This window comes from Amblyomma maculatum, chromosome 1 (assembly GCF_055883805.1).
Source record: "Amblyomma maculatum isolate TAMU_Amacu chromosome 1, ASM5588380v1, whole genome shotgun sequence".
Lineage (NCBI taxonomy): Eukaryota > Metazoa > Arthropoda > Arachnida > Ixodida > Ixodidae > Amblyomma > Amblyomma maculatum.
Window position 1 is genome coordinate 109,123,071 of NC_139344.1, and position 26,313 is coordinate 109,149,383.

General features: G+C 44.3%; 1 long non-coding RNA gene across 1 annotated transcript; it reads left to right on the forward strand.

Annotated features, from left to right (window-relative positions):
• The first annotated feature begins 8,303 nt into the window (after positions 1-8,303).
• Positions 8,304-13,450, forward strand: LOC146203476 (uncharacterized). Its single transcript, XR_014702392.1, has 4 exons — positions 8,304-8,375; positions 11,048-11,177; positions 12,454-12,569; positions 13,379-13,450. It is a non-coding gene; the product is annotated as an uncharacterized LOC146203476 (long non-coding RNA).
• Positions 13,451-26,313: the final 12,863 nt, after the last annotated feature.

A 26,313-nucleotide genomic window follows, 5' to 3' on the forward strand; every position in this document is an offset into this window, starting at 1 on the left:
AGGCGAAAAGCAAGGCGCCCGTGTGCGGAGCGATGGCAGAACACGTTAAAGAACTCTAGGCTGTAGAAATTTCAGGAGTCCTCCACTACAGCGTCTCTAATAGCATTAGTCACTTCTGGACGTTGAACCCCACAAACGAAGCCGAATTTCGGCTGTATCAAATTATTCTGATTTTTTGCGTGTTAGCTACAACGCTGTTAAATAATTTTCCTAACCGAGCTTCCAACGATTCCACGTTACGATTGCTGTTGCCTTGCCGGTCCCAGAAGGCATATTCATGTTTGATTTTAAGTCAGTTAGTGTGGTTTGTACGTGAGCTTCATCAAGTATGTTGCTAGTTTTCTTGTATGTTTGATGCTTCCGGGTGAGCGCTAACAGACGCGAGAAAGTCCGTGAGGATCCCAGTTCAGATATAACCGTAAACTGGCTTCAATTTATACGCATAAAGTTGTAAACTTAACAAGCCCAGTAGTATATTTACCTGTACAGATGGTGAACATGTACGAAGGATTAGAACAATTTAGAGGAATAAGTCCATTGCCAGGTGACAGATTAAGAAGACTCGGGAAAATTTTTATACGGTAAATAACGAAATCATCACCAAATAACGTTAATCTGGACGACAGACAGCTGCGCATGGAGTTACTATAGACCGGCAAAAGCAGCGCACCAAACACGCTCACTTTTGTGGAACGCAGCGCTTGACTTAAATGAAAGATGAAAAAAGATCAGTAGCTCACAAAAATGCATTTATAAAAGTTGCTAAGAGGCATTAAAACAAGAGCCATTTAAAGCGGTGTCAATTAGAAAGAAAAATTAGTTTCGTTGTTATTTTGGATAGAGTGTAACTTTTCGGAGAGTAGAATAACGGCAACAGATGTACAATGTGCCATCTGACCCCATGAAATTCGATTATCGTTTGCAGCACTATACTGACTGAGCTTCGGCAGCGGCGGTCACCCCTCTACATCCATGCTTTTGCGCATAACAGAACTGCAGTGTAATCACCAGCAAAAATAGCGTCATACAATTTTACGGGGAGTTCCAGAGTGGTAAGTGTCACGCATCAGTCAGGAACGCCTCCCGAACATCAGGGCACACCAGCACACCAGCTCCAACTTCAGAGTCATCGTTCTTCGAAACTGAGTCCGAACGTTCTTGCCGTCTTGCGACATCTTCGCCTGCACCCGTAACACAACTATATCACGGAAAAGGCTTCTTTCTTTTTTCATTCACTAGGCGCCGCAATTATGACTTCAAGAATGAAGGGAATTTTTTGCAGTCTGTCTGGGAAGCTATTTTTGGCCAGCGGCAACTTTACAAAACTACCTTTTTACTGTCATTATATTCCTTCTACAGTTAGAGCACTTAAAATAGTCACATCGGCTTTTTTGTGCTTACCATTCTAATTCATTTTGCTGTGAAGAATCGGAGGCAAGAGTTTCACATACATGAGTAAGTACCTATTCTACATACTGAAATTTCTCTTCGCCTTGTATTCTCTTATCTCTCTTGTATAGTATACTCTTATGGAATAACATACAGTCTGAAATAAAGGGCACTGCATTATTTTAGTAATTAAATCGACTTCTGAAATAATAATTTCCTTGTTGATTTGAGCGCTTCACTTTATGTATTGCTCAGCGCGGTGTTTTTTTTTTTTTCCCCGCACCATATTATGAGTAGTAATTCCTGAATTAATAATTTCATTATTATTTTATTGTGCAGTTTTAGTGTGTCTTTTGTACCCCGCGTTCTGTATTTCTTCAGATTCTGAATTTCGTACTTTACTTTGTAAAACTGTCCGTTCTGGTTTTTCAGTGCTTTTAGATATTTTCATTCGTTATGTGTTCAGTTCTTTGCAGTGTTAAATTTTAGGTTTTCCCCTAGAGTTGGCTAATCGATGTTCTACTTGTTAAATATATTTCATTATATATAATCACAAACTCCTTATTAGGAGGTCCCCCATATAGTTTATAACTTTGGTACCTCTTAAGTGAATATCTAATTACCGATAATTACTTGCACGCAATTAAATTTGGTTTGGTTTGTGAAGTTTAACGCCCAAAAGAACTCAGACTATGAGAGACGCCGTAGAGAAGGGCACCGGAAATTCGACCACCAGGGGTTCTTTAACGTGCACTGACATCGAACAGCACACGGGCGCTTAGCTCTTCGCTTCCATCAAAAAGCGGCCGCCAAGGCCGAGATTCGATCCCGCGTCCTTGGGCACAATAGTCGAGCGCCCTAACCATTGCGCCATCCCGGCGGGGCGTATGCGATTAAGTGGCACTTTATCCCACATCATTCTCATATATCACTGAAAATCTTATGTCTTATATAACTGCCGCGACCTTAATATTAATTACTTATTAATAAATATTGAACATAATGCTATAGAATTACGTCATGCATCGCTGGACAGATTATGGCGATTAAGGTTGCACTACAGTAATTTCATACCTTGGTTAACAACCGGTGATTAGTAAATTGTGATTAACCATTGAACTTTAGGCTGCACCGTCAAGTGATATTGTTGAAAGGTCTAGAGAAGTAGAATCCAAAATGAAACGCTGCACCACGCAGAATTAAACCTTGCTAAACCGAGCATGAAACGAGCTTACGCTCATCTAAACACGCAACAGAAACAAAACAGCAGCGCTTAATGCTTACGCATTCACAGCACGTACGGAGGCTTCAGTGTCCTCGGGTACCTTTTATTTTTTTTTTTTTTTTGTTTTTTTTTTTTTTTTTTTGGCACTGAGCAGAGGGAGCCGCCGCAACAACGTTTTTCGCTAATCCCATTACCTCAATCTACCCACCATCAGCTTCAGACTGTAGTTTTGTTATTTATTTATTGGCTAATGATTGTGGCTAATCATTTAGTAAATGAATTATTTTAAGTAAAATTTGCGTGCGGGCTAGTTGGTGGCACGATTCTCCGAACGTCGGTGTTTGATTCATCAGTGTGGACGTCCTCACGTGATAAAATATGCAGCACCAGCAGTTCAAAGATTTATTTTTATTCGTTCATATTAGCTCGTACGTCGCAGAGATAAGTCTAAACATTCAAGACGAATGGATGGAAGAAACGTTAAAGCTTGACCTGCTGCTTGGCAATCCTCTCTGCTTCCCAAAGTTAGCAATGCTTCCGAGAACCTCGCCTTTCTTTTTATTCTAGATGGTGATACTGCATGCTGCTACACTTGGACCGTATACTAAAGCTACCTTGCTCAGTCGCAAATATGCCGGGCTACCAAACATTCTTGTGAATGTGTTATGGTAATTGGCGCCACTAGGAGCTTCCTTCGCACTTCTTCTGTCACGGCTGGATCCAGTATTCTTCGAATTACTTCTACCACTTGGTTATGTCAACCAAGCTGCCTCTGGAATAGTTCCAGTTTGCGCATTGAAAGTACTCTTGAAGACCCGCTTCCTGATATTTACTGAGGTCAAACTTCCGACCTTAAGTGGCGGGATCAGAGAGTTTCTCTAAAAATGTAGGTTTCGTTCGATAAGTTCAAATTATGTCTGGAATGCTTGCAAATAAACCTCTTACCTCGGATTTCACGAAGACTTGCAGCTTGAATACATAAAATATATTATTGCGGTATCGAAAGAGCATTAAATTATTACTCTGTATTCAATCAGCACTGGAACGGAGTCGTCAGGAATGATGAATCAATCCAATGGTACAGATCCACGCTCCGGTGCTCAACCACGGTCGCTCTTCATCATCCTGTGACGTCGAGCTACCCTGACAGTTTCAAAGGCATCATACTTGAACACCATCCACGGTGCTTCTCGGAGCACGGTATTATGAAGACACTGGAGTGGCTCTTCAAGGAGCCGTAAATATCCCAACGCCTTCTAGTGTGTTTCGAGATTACTTGCTGGTGCACATGTCTGCCGGCTGTATCCTCCCCCATTAATGCTCTTCCTTCATATCTTCTTTCTATGAACGCTGAACCGTCGCCACCGAGATCTTGGCAAGGCCTGCGCTCCCCAGCAGCCTACGTCACGACAGGCGGATGGCGATAAAGTACCAGCAAATGAAAGTGCGAGCGCGAATCTGTGTCGAGTCACATGATATCATCTCCCCCTTTTACCCAAGCCTGTACGCGCAGATTCAGTGGCTAATCCTTTATCGCTCATCCGCTTGTCATGACGTTCGCTGATGGGAGAGAAGGTGATGCAAAGGCCTTGTTAAAATCTCGGTGGTGTCCGCTGAACTCGCTTCCCCTACCTGAGGGCAAAGTAAGGGGAGCGGGGTGAGGTAGCAAAGTAACCGACAACTTTGGCCAGCCAGCCACTGGCCATTGTGATTGTTAACCGGGCTTATCTATAGTTCCTATAATTGCAGTATGGGTCGGTTACTGGGCACCGTCGTGATGTGCTGCCATGTGTCGTAGGGTATGGCAGTCGTATTGGCTGAGTAACGGGAGCGGCCGGGGATGCTGTAATAAAAATGATATTTTGTTTATTATTTTTTTTTTTTTCAGGAACAGCAAGATGCACGAGATGGTTTCTCGCTTTTTTTTATGAACCTTAGTTGCCCTTGTCACCGCCGGATTTTCGCGAGTAGAGTATTTCTGTGGAACTTTTCTTACATAGGCAATTGCCTATGTAAGAAATTGCCTATGTAGCCCGTGTGCAACAAATGTTTTTATATACAAACATGGGAGTGGGTCCTATTATTTGCGCCGTTTTTACCTTGCTTCTCCAGCAAGTTAGGCTAAATCTGTACTTCCTGTTTTTCTCGTGTCAACCTAATATTATTGCTTTGGTGCTCCGAATGCTGGTACGTCCGCTCTAACCTCACGTCGTTGCGCACAACACAGAAGCAAAAGAAGCAAGAAGGTAAGGAAGCATGGCTGGCCTTGAAAGCCATTTTTATTTGCAATGAAGAATGTATATGAGAAATATTTAGTCCTCTCGTGCAGCTGCTCAATGTTTCTGTTTTATTTGTTTTCTGCAGCGACTTCGACAAACTCAAGAACGTGCAAGCAGTATCATTGCTCGACTGAGCAGCTTTTATTTTTATATTTTCCTTCAAGTAATTAAAATGCAGGGAATGTTCAGTACTAGCGATTAATACGCACCACGTATAATACACTAAAATGCGCCATTATTACCAACACTGAGTTGTGAAACACCCCATTGCCACTTCGTTCAAAAAGAGAATACAAACGCTTCTAGAACTGCATATACGACGGCCTTTCTCTGAACCTCTGGCCAAACTCAAATAATACATTGTATCTATCGTTTCGCTACGAGTGTTTGAGAAGTTCGACGAGTGGCGCAAGAATCCTATACTTCCCGAGAACTTTGATAAGACTGCGAAGTTATGGAAATTATTTAAGGTAATGAAAATTATTGGAATCCCTGTTGCACTCGTACCCATTGCACTTAACCATACGGTACTCTGAAGCCCGAGGTCAAGCTGAAGCAGTGATCATCTTCTAACTAGCACAGGTCATTGAGCTGTGCTCACGTCAGACATTTAACCATTGGGGGCCTTGAAAACCACATTGCTGGTTATCGTGAATACCAAAAGTGCATGCCTCATAACTTATCGTGCAATGTTCTTAGGTCGAATAACTTCCGCGTGTGCTCACTCTGGCTGCAGCTTGCTCAACACGGCATGTTTTATTCGTAATGATACAGCATCGCCCTTATTGCATTCTCGCAGCACCTTGTGCTTCGAACTGCTGATTGCCAAAGTTTTCATAGACGTCGTCTAAAAAAGGTTTGATTGAGAAAAATCTTCAGGTGAGCACCTGCTAAATCAGGTGTAAAGGAAAAAGTCGAGAACAACAACACGGGACTATTTCCTCTGACTGCCTATTTTCATCGGCTAATATGCTCAAGAAGACGAGGGCGTTGCCTTTGGGCGGCTGATTGCCATAATCCGCGAGCGCCAGTCTTCTATCAGCGCAATCGATTACCGTGCATGGCCTAACGTAGCGATTGTCGCAAGTGAGCCTGGCTGAGCTTCGCCGCCTACTTTGAAAGGTCCCTGATCGATTGACGACTGGCTGCGGAGCGTTTGATGTGTCCCCAGGAAATTTACGATATCGTGATCACGATATCAGAGGCAGCGATCAAAGGCGAGCGGTCAGTGAAGGCAGCGCCGGCCGTCCGCAGCAATGATACAGCTCGCGCTTTCAATAGTTCATTATACTTTCGGCGCTGCGTGTGTAATTGAGCTAAGCGCATTTTCTGTATCTTCATTTATGATGTCGAGGAGAAGCCCTCTCGATTTCTCTCATCGTGATAAGACACACGGCGACGATTTTGCGGCGAGGCAGACTGCATCTTTAAGCGAGTTGAATTTCGAGGCACGTACCGTGGTTGGCTAGACGATTTGCTTCTAATTCATGTAGTATTACTCTTACAGTACCTCTCAATTCATAAAACCCTCGAAGAACCCTCATTCTAAGCTTTTAACATTTAGCTTGCTTTTTGACACACTACAAGGGCCCCATTACACGGCTCACAAGCAAACCATCTATCCTGGTTACTCTTGGCAAAGAGAGTACGCATGCTCGCTGACAGTGCGAGAAAAAAGAGGTGCCTCAGCTAGGAATCATTTAAGCAGAATATTTTAACTGCATTTCATAAAGGCTACTGTTATAAATGCTTTAGTTATATCTGACTGATCAGCCATATGTCTATGCGTTCAGGCAATATCTCGTGTGTCGGTTTCTGGTGATATCGCTAGCCTTAGTAATGTTTCTGCACTGCACGCTACACACCGATCCTCATTAAAAAAAAAACTATCTAAAAGCCAGAATCAGCACAGATGCGCGCCTTAGACTGGCGTAAAAAATTTGTGTCTTGACAAATGAGCAAAATCATGTTCCTATAACCAACGTCATTTTCCCTATGATTATATAATGAACATTATTAACAATAAAATACAAACAATAAAAGCATAACAGAAAACCCCCCTACAATGGCTGCCACGAACTACTGCATTCGCCCATTCCGTAGTCAGTCAGCCTGCTTCGATGTAATTTGATCTTCGTTTCTTGGAGCATATTTACATACGTGGAAATATGCTGACAGTATACGGTGGGAAAGATTTAGATTCTTATAAAACGATTGGAAAATTAGTTTATCATTCGGCAGTTTTATAATGTCTTATATGTGTTGTCACTGGTAATTTAAAGATTTATTAGTGGCGCCCAAGACAAGGCTGCACACTCAGAAGTTGGTTCGCAGAAACATATGTTTGAATATTTCTGCTAATGAAGTGAGTAGTACTTATAACGGAGTACTCAACGGCTGTATTGCAAAATGTGGTTTGGAATAGAAGTGCCCGTTTTTTCGACGGCAATAATCTGCAACTTTGAGCTCTCCTATTTCAAACGTCCCGTGCTGCAGTACACGACAACTCTGCAGTGTAGTACCTCGAATCGCCGAGTGAGGGATCTATAGTCTTTATGCCCATGAAAAGGAGCGGGGTTTTCATGGAAGGCAGCTTGCCTGGCTTCATCTGTCTGTAAAGCCGCGTGTTTGCTTTGCTGTTCTATTATGTATCTTATTTCTAGTAATCCTATTTTTGTCTTCGACTCGTAAACCAGTTATATGTCAAGATAAAGAAAACCGATCTATTACAGCCGAAATGAAGCTGGTTTGATTGAAACTATCCAAGTAGACGGCCCCGTTATTTTTAGCCTGCCTGAGGATCGAGTATCATTTTTCCCATCAGGGTGGGTAATGTAAGGCGGTTTCGAAAAATAAACTCAACTGAGCAAAACGTTTGTTGGCTCAGCAATTGCAGCCATTGTCATAAAAACAGCCTCGTCAGTACCAGCCTGAACGTTAGCGAAAAACAGCAGTTTTAAATGCGTATAGGCACGTAAAAGAACGGCGTCATTGTTACAAACATCCTGTCACCATTTAACTTTTGATGTTGCCCAGCGTCGGAAGTTTTCGTTTACTCTGAAGGATTTGCTGGGTATTGGCGGGTGTTCATGAGAGCTGTGCGGCCCCCTGTAGGCAATTGTGAGCGGTGGGCCTCGGCTGCTACCCGTGCCATCCAGCAAAGTACGCACTGTAATGGGCGGTTTTCCCAAAGTCATAGGCGGCAGAGTTCTTTCCGCTGATTCGCCGTCCTCTGACTCGGAAGGCAATGCCGTTTCGACAGTTTTGGTGCTAGTGGCATCACTGTAAAGCTTGACGTCTTGGAGTGCTTTGCCAGCGTGGTTTTTCCATCCGACGCTGCCGCCCTCTGTGAGCTCGTGTGAGTTGTCGCTGGAGCCATGGTAGCCTTGGTTGCTGTAGTGTTCGCTCTTTCCAGTGTGGCCCACGTCGTGTTTCGTGTCACCGTGGTGATGTATCTCTTCAAACCGCTCCAAGAGTCGATGGTGAGTTTCCGTGAAACCTTTGCTTCGCATCGAGTTGGGTGTTAGGCCTTTAGACGACTTGCGGAACTTGAGATCGATTACGTATTGCGACGGCATGAAGTTTTCGTCATGCTCGCCACTCTCGCGCTGTTGTCTCTTCAAGACGGCTTGAGTCTCTGAAACGTTGGCGCCCATATTCTGTTCGTGCTGCACTCGGGGACTGCTTTGGTGTCGCCGTGACTGCAATCTTACAAGTCGCTGCTTTCGCTTCCCGAAACGACGACGCGGGGGTGTATCTCTGTACGTAGCGACGGTACGAGTGCGTGCCTGTGCTTTTGGCCCAAGTGCCGCAGGCTTCTCCATTGGCTCCGGGGCAAGTTTGCGCTGAGGAAACGGCAATAGGTTTATGCCTTCGGGAATCCGAAGCTTAGCCTTTCTTGGAGCATACTCTTCAAATGTCTCAGCGCTTCCCTTAATGCCCAAACTATCGTCTTTTATGCGCCTACTCGGAGCTTTATCCGTCGCTCCAAACCGAGAATCAGTTCCGCGGGCAGTGCTCAGGTGCTTTGTGACAGGCAAATAATGAAGGCCATTTTTTGTGTACTGCTTAACTGGTTCTGTTATCCGAAGCATCTTTGGTGATCTGTTGTGTTGCTGCGCCGCGGTAGGCCCAATGTTTCGGTGTCGAACTTTGCCGGTGTCCAAAATGAAGCCTTTATCGGTACGATGGGCGCCTAATGTAATGTACGGATTATGATGGAGCTCATGGTCGATCTGAGAAATGCTGAAACCGTAGGGATCGTAGTCAAAGTGCATTCCAAGGGGTAACACGCTAGCATACGCAGCACTGGGGGAGATGTGGTGATCACCAGGATCGACGAATTCAGAGTAGTCGTGGAAATAGTCAAATCCCGATAACGACATCCTAGGCCAGGACATCACTGTGTAGTCGCTTGCTGCCGAACCAAACGGGAGAGCAGTGGCTGTCGTGATGGGCGAGAGGGATAGGAGAAGCGCCATCGCCGCAGTCTGCAAAGAAAATAATGTGGCAGTGAACGTTTCGTCAGGGAACAGTCTTGTAAAATTAAACCAAGCACGCAGCCAAAGTGAAAATCGCCTTTAGTGCCCCCTATAGCTGGACGCAAAGGAAACTTAACTGCGCCTCATACCTCTGATTCGCCCGCTGTCGATGTGGCGCTTGTTGAGCGACAACGCTTCTGATTCTGACGGCACGCCGTCCGAACAAGGTGCTAGCGCGCTGGTGCACTTAAAAGCCTGCATGTCTGAAACTTTCGCAGTCGCCGCAAATGGGCAGAGAAAAGCTAATTACTCAGCATGCGCAAAGTGTTCTGCGTACCAATGCGTCTTCCGTTTTTTTTTTTTTTTCGTTTTTTTTTTTTTTGTTAAGTCAGTTGTACACTAGGCAGTTTTACACTAGGTGATGTTTCAGATATATCATTAAGTCGTTGTAGCTCGATATTGCCGCACCTGATGCCCTTCTCTGGCATCAGCGGTGCAAAGTAGATGTTCCCGCTTTTCTGAAGGCGTTAGATGCTTTTAGTTGTCAGCAACGTGCATATGCTCACAAATGGGGCTAAACCGTAAGTTTTGGCATCATAATTATAGACCGTATGTGGGAAAGCGAATCCTGGATCGCAGTCGTGTGTTTGGCGTAGCTCAGCAACACACTTGGACAGGCGTCTCATATACACTTGTTCAGTAGAGTATACAATGCACATTCCTGCGTGTGCAAACGCTCGAAGCACGCTGGCTTTTAGCGGCGTCAACACCTGCTTCGTACGAAGCGTACTGATAGCCGTCCCGCAAAGTGGCGCCTGATCCGCGTGCACATCATCATCATCATCATAATCAGCCTGACTATACCTACTGCAGGCCGAAAGCCTCTCCCATATTCCTTCAATTAACCCGGTCCTGTGCTAGCTGCATCCACTTGCATTGCAGTCGTTAGAAATTCGTGACTACTCCACGTGGAGCAGCATGAGGGTCCTGCCTACAGGAGAATGTCTATGCGTGCGGCTCATTTCAGTTTTATTGCAGCCCAGTCAGGTGGCAAGCTTCCGTGTGGCTCCATGATACATTTAGTTCTCTTTGCATCTGTGCTCTCCCTTTTGCTAAAATCGTTCAGAGAGCCTGCTGTCGAACAACTAGATCTTCTTATAAGAGAAGCGCCATTATTTTGTAACCTTTTGTACTCGCATAAAGACATGCTAGATAACTGCCAAGGGATTACAATTTTTTTTCGTAATATAAAGCGAGACTGATTCGTAGTTAGCGACGCCAAACCATACTTTATTTCAGTCAATTTTATTGATTCAGTTTATTTTCTGCTTGACATATATAAAGAACTACAGTTGGTTTCCTTAGAAAATAATAGAAGAAAACAACATATATATTAATTAGTGACAGAAATATTAATAATAGCGCGCCGAATGCATCAAATACGTGCTATTGTCTACACACTGAAAAAAAAAAATATGTACTTCAAATTTTTTAAAACCAGTTTTCGCAAAGAATTACGCAAACTCTGTTGAAAGAAAAATACAGAACAGTTGTTAGGAAACTGTTGTGCTCTGTACACTGCAGGCGTTAAATAAGTCCCGCTAGGGCTCAGCCATGTCAGCTGCCAGCTACCACTTCCCACAACTCTTCTTCTTTCTTCGCTCTTCGGACAGGCACGGACACGCACCGGACAGACACCGGACAGGCACCAGACAGGCACCAGACAGGCACGGACCGGCACGGCGAAATGACAAGACAGTGGTCAATGTAGCTTTTGCTACAAAAACAAAATGCGGCGATCTAGTGGGTTTGATATTTGTTTCCCTATAGAAATGCTTAGTTCAAACTGAAATCAGTGTGTTTCGATTTTTTTTCGTTGTTGCTATGCTAGACTGACATCTTTTCAAGGACACGCAGTACGCAAACCTGAGTTCAGATTGAGCGTCTCGTGGAGTATCATTGTCCTCAAAGTTTAATTTCTATAAGTTTCTTTTGCGGTCATTCTATTTCTTTGAAAGACGCATCCCTGAAAGGTAATGTAAATGGGCGTAAAGCTTCTGAAATAACCCACCCATATTGATGCCAAATGCGAAATTTGACGGTTATTTATCAGAAGGGGAACCTTACTGACCTCCACCTACAAGGTCCACCAAAACCCTACATGTTTTAACCGCTCCTTCACCAGCCTCTTCTTCCGGGGGCACCTTTATGAGACATGTTTCATGCTAAGGATTTGTTGTCCGGGCCATGTAAACACATATCGACAGAAACTTCGTTCTGTCCTGCCCCTCGCCCACTTGCTGAAATGCTGCATACAGGCGCACAAACAGGTTAATATCAGGTGCTCCCAACGCTGCGCTAATGATGCAACGATTTGGTTTTACGTGTCCTTTGCTACGCTGGTGCGAACTCGTAATGCCGTCCGCTTCTTGTGCACTGGGGCCGCCTCACGAGAATTAATATGAATTATTTATTGCAACATTTTAGCGTACCATGTAAGGCAGGTTGTCCACAGAAAGGCCTCAGGACGTAATAAGCATAAAGTTGCTTTTCGGATTTCCAACTTTCTCACTTATTTATAACCAGCATGCAGCTCAAAAAATTCACAAGCTTGATTCTTGTTTTGTGTGTTTATGATTTATTATGCTTTTTCTTATCATCTATATTTGATTTACCTAAGGACAATTTGCTTCAAACGCCCTTCTTTGTGTGAAGTTTCGGTGACGCAATTTATTGTTGCGTAAAACGAGAAAATATTCGGGCTAATGCTTATTTAACCTACCTCGACAGCTGTAGTATTCGGTTGCTTGTCTCAACTCAGGCCAGGATACTGTATACAGGCTACACTGCCATGAAAGTAAACTGCATACGCACCTATGTGTACCGCAATTTCGTTGAAAACTAGGTGATGCTTCTACCGTCTACTACGGCGTGCTTAATTCAGCACATTAGGTACATTAAATCATTGTAAATAACCACTAAATATTGCAAAGTTTTGTTCAACAAGCACCTATTCTGTTTCACTGCCAGCCTCTAGTCTTGGTAAACAACGTTTTCTCATGTTTTCCCTGCCTTCTAGACAGCTTCGCATGTCAACAAGAGAGGGAGCATCTGTTGACTAACGACGTGCCACGGACATTTTTCAACAATATGTGAAGTCCTCTTTTCCCAAGTGTGCCAGGCGTTTGCTCTGAGGTAATAGCCACAACGTAGTGTTGCATCCCTGGGAATGAGCGAACAGCAGCGTGTGCACGGTGATCCCACTGCAAAGCGAAAGATACGAATGACAAACAAAATGGCTGTCAGGCGCTGGCTTAGCGGTGCAAGTATGGTTAATGCGCAGCATAAAACATTTTTTACTATTTTCACTGCAGTCTCAGAACATTTTTTTTTTAATCCAAAACACGTCAGCCTACCAAGTATTGGCACATACGTCACAGCGCTGGCGAAATCGACCCGGTGGAGATTAGCTATTGATCGAGTGAGTGAGCCAAAATTAGAAACGGTGGAGACACGTCTATGATTATGTCGATGTGCACAGGCTGCGGTGCCTTAAAAAAGAAGAGAGAAATACACTTGACGAGAAAAGTTTTCATTTCTGGAATCTTCTCCCGCGTAATTGTTCGGCAGTCGTCTTCAGTTTCCTCTATTCATTCGCCTCTTATTGCATGTAGTTTTTGTTTTTCCTTCAAGCATGCGCATTCTGGCTTTTGAGCAGCATTGCTGAAAGGTTGATGAAATTTCGCCTTTCACAATCTCTGTACAAGTTTGAGCATATCTTAACATGAAAAATTAGTTGTAGTTTAACTCTGGTTAAACCTAGCTGAATTGCGATAGAAACGTTGGAATCTTATTTTGCTTGCTACATTATTCCCCTATCCCGCCCTATCAGTGTAAGGTGCTACATTACTGGGGACACTTAAGCTCATCCTTTAAGAGTATGATGCGAGAGCGTAAGTTACCAGTCTTCTTCTTCTTCTCCTCCTCCTCCTCGGCTGTTCTAGGTCAAGCGTGACCTCCGCCGGGACCACGCGACTGCTCAAAACTTGGCGCAGTATTGCTATCGCAAATTCCCAATAAAAGTTTGCATGTTAAAAATCTTCAGACTTGTCAAGAAATTGTGAAAGTTAATAGTACCATGCCCGACACGCGAGCAGTGGGAGGCGGCTCTGACCAGTGTCAACCTGGACAAGCAAGCCTTGATCAACCATCCAGTACGCAAGTGTGCTGCCTCTAGCGGAACCCTGGACTAGGGTCGCCTACCATCTAGCTTACGCGAATTGTTATCTTTCATAAACCTTTCTCTCTCTCTTCTCATGCCCATAAGGTTGAGTTTTTATATTTCGCACTTTGCAATTACAGTGACATACTTCAAACCATGCACTGTGCTGCCTTTTTAAGGGCAGCAGTGTAGGGTTTGACTGGATATCTATGTGGTTAGTTTCTTTCGCTCTCTCGGGGTCCTTAACTTCGGACAACCACTGTAGTTTCTTTATATTAATTTCAGAGATATAACAGCAGCTTTGTCGATAGCATGTAATTTTTATCCCGCATAGATAAGTCTTCGGTGCGGAATATTTCTACTCGAGACAAATATAGTTGCGTAATGCATCTACGCCTTACTGCTGTGATAGGAGGCCGCATTTTCGCAGCGTAGAAGATAACACTATCTCAGGGGCAGGCAATGCGCGGCCTTTAACAATTCTTAGATATTACGACCAGTTGATCACTCTTTTTCCACTAAATTCAGGAGTTTTATAAAAAGCACTAGCGGCCCTGAACGGCTGGAACGTACTTTCTGGAGTAAACCAGCTTCGGCTAAACTTCATCATACCGCTAAGTAGTTACGGCGTGTTTTTTTTACGTAGCCGAAGGAAGAATCTTTCAGAGAAAGCAGTGATTGGGAGCACAGGACGTAGAAGAATGCGGAGGTTTTCATGGAAAGCGGCGATCGTAAGCTGCACAAGAAATTTCTGAAAAGGGACCGGCCAGAAGTATACATTCTGTAGTAACACTCAAATTGTCGTTCTTTCCTCAAGCCCTCCTAGATTGGGATCAGTTGCCATATGATGTTGTCTCCAGCACCGTTTAAGGTTCTTTATGGACGGCTTGTCAATGCACCAGGTGAGTTTTTTAAATCCGTGTAAAATACTTGTGTTTTAAGAACCGACATAGGTGCCCATGCAATCTGTGCAGGTAGGTTTTCATGTAAGATGCCCATATAGTGTACATGATAGACCTTGATGGTTAGACTTTTACTTAATTAAAATGAAGCAATTAACTTTTTATTTTTGATTTCAAGTGGCAATATATCCTATATATCGCAGCGATCGTTTCCGTTTGATAATAATAGATTCATACAGAACAAACCAGATGGATCCTGTGCGCTGGACTGAGATGAAATAAAATGAAAGCACACGAATAGAGTGAGTGTTTCATAGGTATGCACGGCAAACAATGTCCGCTTCCAAAAGGCCCTGCGATAAATATCAAGCATATGCAACGCGCCGAATTTAAAAAAGCGGCTCAGAGGAAATAGTATTTTGTGGAGTTGGTGCGCCGATCTTACTTTACATTATTGCAAAAGCACTTATATTTCGAAGCAAAGGAAGCCCTATTGCTGCAAAATTAGTTTTTATAGGCATTGTTCGCGTTTTTGTTTTTTCATTTTCTACATTTTGGCCGTTTTTGACTGCCGTAAAACGAGGAAATTTGTTGGTAATCTAGCATCCCAATCAAAAACAGAACCTCAGCCAAGGTTTCGCAAATCAGAGAATTCCAAAGGAAGTTTAGAGATTTTGTGGACTGACGTTGCTGACACGCGCAATAGGATCGAAATGTACACTTGGGAGCAAAATGTGGCAGGCGGCGTAATGAAGCAGAGCTAAGGCAGAACTGCATTGCAGTGCCATCTGCAGGTGACATATGGGATCGAGACAGTCGATGGGAGGCCTTTTTTTTTTTTTTTAACCGACATACATGTCGCTTGGATGGATTCTATGCAACACGCTCCAGCTCTCCAAAATGCTGAGTGGTGGCAGAGCTGTATCCATTCCGTTAAATTCAGTTTACCTTTCGCAGCTGTCTTTTTATTGAGTACCTTCGTTGCATTCATTGTGGGGTCGCGCTGCGGCATAATCCGACCGTGTTATAGCATCACGCTGGGGCGTGGGCACCAGGCTCTCATATTTTGAGTGTGCATTTGAAAAAAAAAAATACCTGTGTTTTAGCGTGTGGTTAAACCTGGAGTCGGGGGATAAACTGCAAATAATGATTGATGACCTAGACAGGGAAAGTAGAAAGGTAGGCTTGAAAATCAATATGCAGAAGACGAAGGTAATGTTCAACAGCCTCGGGAAGGTACAGCAGTTTACATTAGGTAGCGAAGTACTGGAAGTAGTAGGCGAATATGTCTACTTAGGACAGGTAGTAACCGCAGATCCGGACCATGAAAAGGAAATAACAAGAAGAATAAGATTGGGATGGAGCGCATTTGACAAGCACTCGCAGATTAAGACTAGCAGCTTACCGGTATCGCTCAAGAGGAAAGTATACAACAGTTGCATCTTACCTGTACTCACCTATGGGGCTGAAACGTGGAGGCTAACCTAGAGAGTTCTACTTAAGTTGAGGACAACCCAGAGGGCTATGGAACGAAAAATGGTAGGGGCAACATTAAGAGATAGGAAGCGTGCAGAGTGGGTCAGAGAAATAACTCAAGTTACCGACATTCTAGTGGAAATTAAGAAGAAGAAATGGGCATGGGCGGGACATGCGGTGCGAAGAGAGGAAAACCGATGGTCGCTTAGCGTATCAAACTGAATTCCAAGGGAAGGAAAGCGTAGCAGGGGGCGGCAGAAAGTTAGGTGGGTGGATGAGGTCAAGAAGTTCGCGGGGGTCAAGTGGATGAGCTAGCACAGAACCGGGTTAAGTGGAGAAATATGGGAGAGGCCTTCGCCCTGCAGTGGGTATAGTCAGGCTGATGATGATGATGATGATGAAACCTGGAGTTACGCGAGAGCTATCGGCATGACTACGCTTAGGTTCAACTTGAAAGAAAATACATGACTTTTGCACATAGTAGTTTACTCTATGGTTTCAGCTTTATTTATGCCATGTGGAAACCTTTTGACCACAAAAGTGCGATGAGGCGAAAGCCTCTATTCGTGGTGGTCTGAAACCCTCCACTGCGGCACCTATTAATCTCTGTTTTCACTCCCACCTTCGTGATGACGTGATAACGTAAGCTACCAGGCAACATATAAAGCTCGGCTTTAACTAAGCCATATGAACTTGCCTGCGTGGCCTAGGGATAACGTACATGCAAGGGTCTTGGCTGGCTAATTCTGATATCACCCACCCATATGAAAGGAGAGGAGCGGGTTGGCAGCTCTTGCCAAACGTAATGTCAGGAAGCCCTACGCCCATTTAGTGCTCGGCCATGCCAGCTGCCAGCTACCGCCTCCAAAGATTTCTTCTTCGTCTTCTTCCTTCGCTTTTCGGACAGGCACGGCGAAATGGCGAGACTGTGGCCAATGTAGCTCTCACTACAAAAAATTAAGTCACATTGTAAAAAGTGGTCCACGGCATCGCTGCTGAGGTGACGTGACTTGACACATTGGCGAGCCGGAGCATGCTGTATTGAAGACGCCTGCAGATAGACAAGGGGCCCCATAGCACTGAAATGAAGTTTTTCTTCGCTCCGTCGCCCGCCTCCTAGCACATTTGCCCCCACAATAGCTGGGCAATAAACAGGGACTGTCTCACTGCATATCTTCAGTGCCCCCAACTCTGGTTCCGAATTGTTGTGCTTGACAGTTCAACTACGGCCATGCACCAACCCATTGCTCTCGTTTCATCTCCACCTTTTTGAGAAAGCATGCGAACCCTACGCCTGCCAGCCCTATACTGCCGGCACTTCCGACGATCCCAGTAACTAAAATCTTATTTGAAGCCGAATATATTCCACCCCGTTGCTGTGGTGTTGTGGTTCTGGCACAGACTTAATTGTGTCCAAGGATGCAGGATCGAATCCCGACCGAGGTAGCTGTTTTTCGATGGAGGCGAAAAGGAGGCCTGTCACACTATAATTACTACCGCTCACCAATGTGTGCGCGCGTAACTTGAAGTGGACGGATGACGCTCAACGAGGATGGTGCGTATGTTATCGACATTCCTATTGCAACTGCATGCTGCGGAGCTGTGCAAAATGGCCCCTGCACTTAAATACGACTGGTAGCGGTCGCTTGCACTTTCATCGGGACTTCCCACATCCCTTAATGCTTTCTGATGGGAAGCGAAGACTAGAAATCCTCTTCTAAAAATGTGTTGGTCACTGTAGGTTGTTCGTGAGGAAAATGTGGCTTTATCGGCACTGTATCCAGTGCAAATACTGGAGCGCGCAAGAGCACTTCCACGCTTTGTTATGCTTACCTTCTGAGAACAATTTACCGCAGAAAAAGAACTCATGTTAGAATGGCAGCTCTTTCTCTCTCCTACTGTGTATTCAGACTGATGTTTAAATTTACTTTTTACAGAAATTTATATTTCTAAACCTATTAGTGATAAAGTAAATATACGGTTATTTATTTCAGACTCTAATTAAGAAAGTGTAGTGTCAACATCACACAACACATTAGATATAGTAAAAATTGTGTGCTTTATATCAGCTAGCAAGCATCCCTTAATTTTTCTTTTAACGATGGTGAAGCAGGAAGGAATTATCATTAGAAAAAAATAGAACACTTTTGTCGAGAAAATTGCAGGGCCCTCCAAATAACAATACAAGTGCCGATAACAAATAACGGGCCCGGTACTTTAAGCATCAGGAAGCGTTAAGCGCGACAAAGAACAAACAAAAGCAGTGCCTGTTTCTTTTTTTTTTGTTTTTTTTAAGCTATAGCAATTTACGTGCATTTCGCCGTGCTCTCTCAGCTTCCTGTCAGCAACTGAGGCAATGACTTGCCTCACAGAGGGGTGCAGGGTGGCGCTCAAACTGTCGTTAGGCAAATTTGCTTTGTGTTCTCTTTCTATTCCATCTCTCTCTCTCTCTCTCTCTATGATACTTTGTACCATTGGGAGATATAAATAAAGCCAATATTCAGTTTTTTTACTGAACAATTCAGCATTCTGAGACACATGCGCTGTACTCTGCCATAGAATGCACGCTGACATGAAAGCGTCAAAAATATTCCTGAGTCCTTTGTCACCTTTAACTCCTTTTCTTTTTTCTTTTTTTTACGTGCAAAGATTTATTGGCTCTATTGCAAGTTTTGGCACAGAAGGACCCGAAGATTATATTAGCAAGCCTCTCATGGCGCTGTTTTCTACAAGGAGGAACATAAAAGTGCATATTGTTATTCATAAGAGATATGGGTTACTTTTATATTGTTCCAGAATATAGTTTTCTTAAGTATGGTTAAGAAATCATTCTGGAGGTAAGAAGCTAGTAAAGAAAAATAAATTTAATGAAGGGATGCTGCGTTATGCGGAAGAACGGGAGAAGGTACGTAACGATCGACCTGCGTACCAAGGACTACATATTCAGTCTAGGGTAGACAAAAGCACAAAATGCTGGAATATCTAAAGCAGCCAACACTTAATAACATGTTGGATTTAGTTCGTCCTAATAGGGTAAAATATTTTGCTCTTAGCAAGCACTCTCATAGTTTATCTACTTGTATCCACACAATGAACTGACTGCGGGCAGCATTCTTCCCTTTCTGGTCTAATGCATCTCGAAAAAATAGTGCTAAATTAAGATAACGTCTACAGGCCAAACGCATGGGTGACCTGCGCCTGAGAGCGATGTTAGTACTGGCAAGTCCCATTGAAGAAGGAAGTGAGGGACGTGCCGAGAGCTCACTATGGCCCACGGGCTGCGTGTTGAAACACATTGAGCTCACGTACCGCACTAAAGTATACTGTTGGACGCGCCATGCATATAGAGAATTTATTTCGTGGCACACATGAAAAAAAAAAGTAGGTTAAATAGGTTGAAAGTCGAAGTCAGCTTTTTAAAATCCGATGTTCACGCTTTTAGAGACTTGGTCGAATGTAACATGTGAAAACAGCCTTTGTTTTGCGATATTACAGGTGGATAAAAATATGCATATTTGTGTAAATGTACCAAGGCAGCGACGCGTAGAACTTAAGCCTGGAGTACGAGATCAGAATGCGGGGTGATCGCTTCTCCAAACAAAAATCACGCTAGCGAGAACGAATTGACACTGCCGTGCATGTAGTTAACCTGGATACATCAGAAGGCATTTTATAGAGAGGATGGTTGTGGGTCAAAACACCAAAGGTTCTATTTAAACAAAGTAAGAGAACTGCGGTAAGCTGCGTAATCCGGTAAGCGCACTTATGCAGGCTTGCCTTAACTGCATAAATGCGCTGCATGGTGAAAAAATGAATTTGCAAGTTTGCATTCAAATTTCGCTTTAGTGTCTGAAGCACAATCTGCGGCTTGTCCTTCGTAGCCACAAACGCAGCCATCAGGAAACTTGCTGTGAAAATGAAAGTTTTTTGTGGCTGGATCTTTTCTTTTTTGCTGTCTTTCTTGTCATCACTTGTTTAGGATGCTTTGGCGCGCATTGAACGACGTTCTTTACAGTCCCAATTCCGCCCTAGTCCTATTAATTTTCGTCTTTTGTTCTTCATGATTTGTCAACAAAGTTTTTTACTTGCTACGCGAACCGAGTGCGTGCCTCTTCGGGCTATATCGGGCGGTCGTGAAAGGCTTCCAAACGAGCGCCAACATAAAACCAGTTCCATAACACGGCAGGATGCTTTTTGATCGCGCACCATTAGACGCAGGCCGCGCGTAATCCTCGTTTAGCATCAGGGCCCACAAACGGGTTATAAATTTCAATCTTTTCCCCTCGGCGACGCATCTTTCGACGCAGCTGCGGTGGGGTAAATGCTGTGAAACGCTCCAAGAAACTGTCGCGCGGCTGGATCCGGCTTAAGGATAAGACTCGGGACTCCGTGGGTATACAGTATGCGCCATCGCTCGGTACCGGAAAGCGCGAGACAAAAGGGATGACATCGCTGACATAACTCACCAGGGGCCATACCAAAGAGCATGACGGCGGCATTTCGGGAGCCGGGCTTGCTGAAGACTGACTGGGGCTCGGATGCTCCGGCACCGTGCCCGCATAACGGTACATTTGCCGCTGCCCTTGCTCGCTGTTGGGGCCGCTCTTGGAGAAACGCTTCAGAGGATACGGAGGTCACTAGACTGGGTGTTCGCTTCTGCGTTCCTCTCGTACTTGTTCGTCTCTCTCTCACCGTTTTTTTGTTTCTTTGTTCTTTTAGTTTTGTTTTTCTCAGCGCCTCCCTTCTTCACTTGTCGTCTTCCTCGACTCGCCCGCATTTGTCTCTCGGAGGCGCCGCGTTTCGCGCCCCTTTTGTGGGCTTCCCTTCGCACTGTCTCCCAGGGACACTTTGGTTCACGCCCGCTCCGGCTTGTTTTCAAACTAGGTTAGACGGTGAAGGGCCTCGCTTTGAACATGCGCCCCTTCGCGTGTTGAAAAACGTTGGAAAAAAAGAACACAGGGACAGCCCGTTATTTGTCCCATCAAAACCGAACCGTTCGGCACTCCCCCATTCCAAGCTATTTTTTCTTATTTCTCTCCTTCCTCGGTTTCGCTGCCGCCGCCCTCCCCTCCTTATCCTTATGTGTTTTACTCCTTCGTGTAAAGGCTGGGTATGATGTGTTGTATGTATGGTCCTGAACAACCCGTGAGATGTGCATTGGCGAAGAAATTTGCCGCGCGTCACGGCTATTGAAGCATGCGGCTACTATTGGTATTGCTGTGAGTGGCGGAGTAAAGGGGTGCGAATGGAGCGAGGCCCACTGCGTGGCTATAATGATTTCGGAACGACAGACCTAGGACTTAAACTGATGGTGTTGATGCGGGCACAGCGCTACCTCCCATTTTTTTTCCTTCTTTTATCTTAAGCAACTACTGAATTCAAAACTTCTTGTCGCATGGGAACCTGTATGAGAGATCGCCATGTCTTTACCTATCTTTAGAGATGGTAATTCGATTTTTTTTTTTATGCCAATGATCCCTAAGCGTCAAACTACGGGATGATGTAAGCTTGCTCGGTGAAATAGGGAGGACTGCAGAACTAAGAAGACGAGGACACAGGAGTGGAGACATTTTGTTTTAATATCTCTATCGCTCCTCTCTTCGATAGTCATATATTACACTCCCCTCCTCTCCTCCCCCTCCCCCCCCCCCCCCCCCCCTTCGAAAAATATTTTCATCTCAGCAATGCACTGACTAGATGAAAGAATACCTTTTGATTCCAACCTTTTGCAGCTTTTTTCGATAAATGGAATTACACGCAGTGATTGCCCAGATGTATCAGGTGAAAAAATGTGCCGTGCAACTGCGCCTTTTCTTGACTTTTGAGCCGTATCTTTTCGTGTTTACTCTCGCTCTTGAAATTAAGGTTAGTCCTAACAGAAATCTCCTTTTGTTGAATCCGAGATAATCCTCTGGCTTTCTTAACAGTGTAATTACTTGGCCGGCGAGCTATAGTGACCCATATGCTTTACATGTAGTCTAGTCGGATATTTTCGTGCTTTTCTGATTCTGTAAGATCTGGCCATTGCGTTCTTAAGCATTCAATGTAGAGTAAAACCGAAAAACCAGATAACACAGTTGTGGTCGTTGCAACCTTGTCGTTATAAACGATATCTATTTGTACATCAATTGCAATGCGAGGAAAAGCTTGGATGAGCTGTGATTAATCCCATACTTTCATCAAATAGCAATCAATGCTAATAAACCTGTTTTACTTTCATGAAGACTTTCTAGGGCAGAATTATATCTACAATTATTTAACTAAGTGCGTACAAAAGTTTCTCCATATAATTTTTAAAAATTCTATGACTACACTAAAACAAATAACATTTTTTCGCAGACCTTCTATCGGGACGCTTGTAGTTTTTTTGCTGTTAATTTTCAAAACCGCAGTGCGTCGGGTTTGCGTGGCAGTTTTAAGTACTTGGTGCGAAGGTTTAGGAGTTTTAGATTCAGATTTTCGCTGCGCATCGAGAGGTTGCCTCAAAACATAATGTTTCGAAAGGCCGATAAGACACGAGATGGTCTTGCAGAGATGGTCTGACCGGTGCCATGAGTGAGCACCACGAGCGATGTGTAGAACCAGCATTGGGATGAAAGAGAGTAACACGTCACACGCCCGCAGCAAGTAGCCACTATACCAGTGCCCTTCTCCACACGCCCCTGCCCTCTTTTCTTTCTAGCTTTTCGAGCATGCTGAAACAAGCGGGAGGGGGACAAGCTCTTGTCTGGTGTCTTGGAGATAAATGGCGTGTCGTACATTTAGTGGCTTCCAGGGACAATTTTTGGCAAAGTGCAGCCTCGTGCCAGCCTTTGATAAATGCCAGAAACTTCAAGAACAGAAAAAGTCCACCGGATGCAGGATTGAAGGTATAGTATTCGGCGGTGCTTATGCGAGAGGGGCGCTGGAGCACTTTGCTTATACGGTACTTTTGAGGGAAAGATTGATCGTTTCGGGGAGGAGCATAGATTTTATTGAGAGTGTGAAAATATTTATTTTGAATAATTTATTCGGATGAAGTTGGATATAGGCTGTCTCATTCTTCTAAGCGCCTCTGCTAAATTCCTGCTTTTACCTCTTCGATCAAACTTCACAACTTTACGACGTTTTGTTCTTTTTGCTTATACACTCTCAAACCTGAGAGTATTGCAGTCTTTTAAAGGTAAGATATATCGCATAATTTTGTCGTCACCAGTAAGACTCCTCGAGCCATTCGCATTGCCCCATTACCATGCAAATTTTTCGAAGTTCTTGCAAAAAGAAATATACTAAAAATAAAAGAGCTTTCACAAGAAAAAAAGTACTTCTAGCTTACAATGCCCCGCTATTAATACTAAGCCGTGTACGTCCCTGTTTTAGGAAAAAAAAAACACCTATGAGTTATTATTTCTCTAAAAAAAAAAATACAGGTTTAACGTGGCTAAACCTACTATATCGTACGGAAAAGCCAGTTTGGCGTACTTTATATGGCTATATGCAGATCTAGAAGATGTTGTCGCTGCGTTAGCCGTTGTTGTTCACGTCGCTTAAATTGGAGTACACTTGAGCTCCATGTTAAAGGGTATAACGCGAGACAGCGTTAGCGGCTTCCATTTGCCTGCCGGCTCCCCTTGTGGGTCCTCGTTCACGAACATATGCTTTACTACTGATCTTTTAATTTGTGCCTGTGTTATCCCACGCATAATAATTAGCGTACATTAGTAAGGTAACAGGTTAAATTAAAGTGAAACCGACGTAGATACATAAAGCGATGCTTTAACCAAGCACAGCGTGGAATAAGAGCATGGCTAAATCGGGATCCAACGGTTCTGGACGGCTGCATTTTGATGTCACCCTTTCATATCAGTGGCGAAGCCCAAGTTGGAAATGACTGTTAAATCGGCAACTGCTCAATGGTTAAAGGTCGAAGCTTTCCAGATAACCCCTGTTTTTCGATTTATCCCGTGAAGCAGTGAGTTTACATTAAAAAAAAAAAAAAGAGAAGCATAGAATCGGTTAAAAACAGGCAAATGTTACTTGGGCATGACGAGGCCTGTCGCTCGCAGTTTCTATCGGAAAACATTCGTTTTTTTTTTTTTTTTTTTTGCTTTTCAAAGCACATGAATTCTGAAGGGGAATTCCGAGCAGTACCGTCAATATTTTGAATCTACGTTGCCTATAGAGTATCGGCATTCATTTCCTCCTTGAAAGAGTGCAGCGGACATTGCTGAGCCCCTAAGCACAGGCAGCCTCTTCGGTTTGAGGAGGCATTTTAATGGCCTTGCGCTAAAAATGCACCGTTCTCAAAAACTAGGCGTTCTCGTCGCTGTGGCCACTGTCGGCGCTGTGAGCATACCTCTGGCTGGCTAGATTTGGCCGATGACACCACGACCACGAATGGAGTTGTCAGCTGGTTGTGTGACGTCATGAGACGACCAGAGGATATGACCAAATTACCGAGTGCTGCCAACTTGGGTTAGCACATTTGAGGTTGCAGTTCAGTTCAGTTCAGGCGTTCAGTCGTGTCCGACTCTTCGTGACCCTATGGACCATGTCACGCCACGCTTTCCGGTCTCTCACTATCTTCTTAACATCACATAGCTTCATCTGCAATGCCTCGAGAATGCCATCTAACCATCGCGTTCGCTGCCTACCCCTTCTCCGGCGACCCTCAACCTTTCCCAACATCAAATCTTTCTCCAGCGACTCCTCTCTTCTCATCAGATGACCAAAGTAGCTGAGCTTTAACTTTAGAATTTGACCCTCCAATGAGCAGTCAGGGTTTATGGTTGACAATATCGACTGATTTGATCTTCTGGCAGTCCAAGGAAATCTTAAGAGTCTTCGCCAGCACCACAATTCAAACGCGTCAATTCTTCGGCGGTCAGCCTTTTTCACAGTCCAACTCTCGCATCCATACATCACAACTGGAAAGACCATAGCACGGGTTATACGGATCTTGGTTGGCAGACTAATGTCTCTGCTCTTTACTAGGCGGTCAAGGCTAACCATTGCTCTCTTTCCCAGAAGCAGGCGTCTCCTAATTTCATGGCTGCAGTCTCCTTCCGAGGTAATCTTGGCGCCCAAGAACAGAAAATCTGTCACAGCTTCCACTTCTTGTCCATTGATGCTCCAGGACTTGATAGGGCAAGACGCCATGATCTTCGTCTTTTTAATGTTCAGTTTAAGCCCAAACTTCTCACTCTCTTCTTGTACGCGCATCAGAAGTCTCTTAAGTTCAACTTCACTTTCTGCCATTAAAGTGGTATCATCCGCATATCTAAGGTTGTTGATACGTTTTCCAGCAATCTTCACTCCAGCTGAAGACTCGTCCAGACCGGCCTTCCTCATGATGCACTCTGCATATAGGTTAAATAGGCAGGGCGACAGTATGCAGCCTTGCCTCACCCCTTTCTCAATCGGAAACCAATCAGTAAGACCATGCCCAGTTCTGACTGTGGCCTCTTGCCCTTCATAAAGGTTCCTGAGGAGACAGATGAGGTGAATTGGAACTCCCATCTCTTGGAGAGCTTGCCACAATCTGCTGTGATCTACGCAGTCAAACGCTTTCGCATAATCAATAAAGCAGAAGTAAATGGGTTTCTGGAACTCTCTTGCTTTTTCCATGATCCAGCGAAGGTTGGCAATTTGGTCTCTAGTTCCTCTGCCCTTGCGAAACCCAGCTTGCACGTCCGGAAGCTCCCGATCCACATACTGCTGCAGCCTACCTTGCAGGATTTTTAACATCACCTTGCTAGCATGCGAAATAAGCGCGATCGTGCGGTAGTTGGAACAATCTTTGGCACTGCCTTTCTTTGGAATGGGGATGTAAACTGACCTCCTCCAATCCTGTGGCCACTGCAGGGTTGTCCAAATCTTTTGACATAATGTATGCAGTGTGTTTACAGCGTCGTGGTTGAGGTTTTGAAGCAACTCAGCTGGAATACCATCAATTCCGCTAGCTTTGTTCTTAGCAAGGCTGGCTAAGGCCCATTCAACTTCACTCTTCAGGATGCCCGGCTCGAGATCAGCAATCACAACCGTCCTATGTTGGGTTTGCACATCCGGGTCCTTCTTGTACAGTTCTTCTGTGTATTCCTGCCACCTCTTCTTTATCTCTGAGGCTTCAGTGAGGTCCTTGCCTCGTTTGTCCTTAATCACGCCCAGCTTAGCACAGAAGCTCTCCTTGCTATTTTCTGAAAATCCGCATTGAGAACCTTGTATCTTTCTCTTTCCACCATACCTTTTGCCATTCTCCTTTCCTCAGCTATTTGCAAAGCCTCTTCAGATAACCAGTTTGCTTTTTTGCATTTCTTTTGCTTTGGAACTACCTTAGTAGCAACTTCTTGTATTATATCAC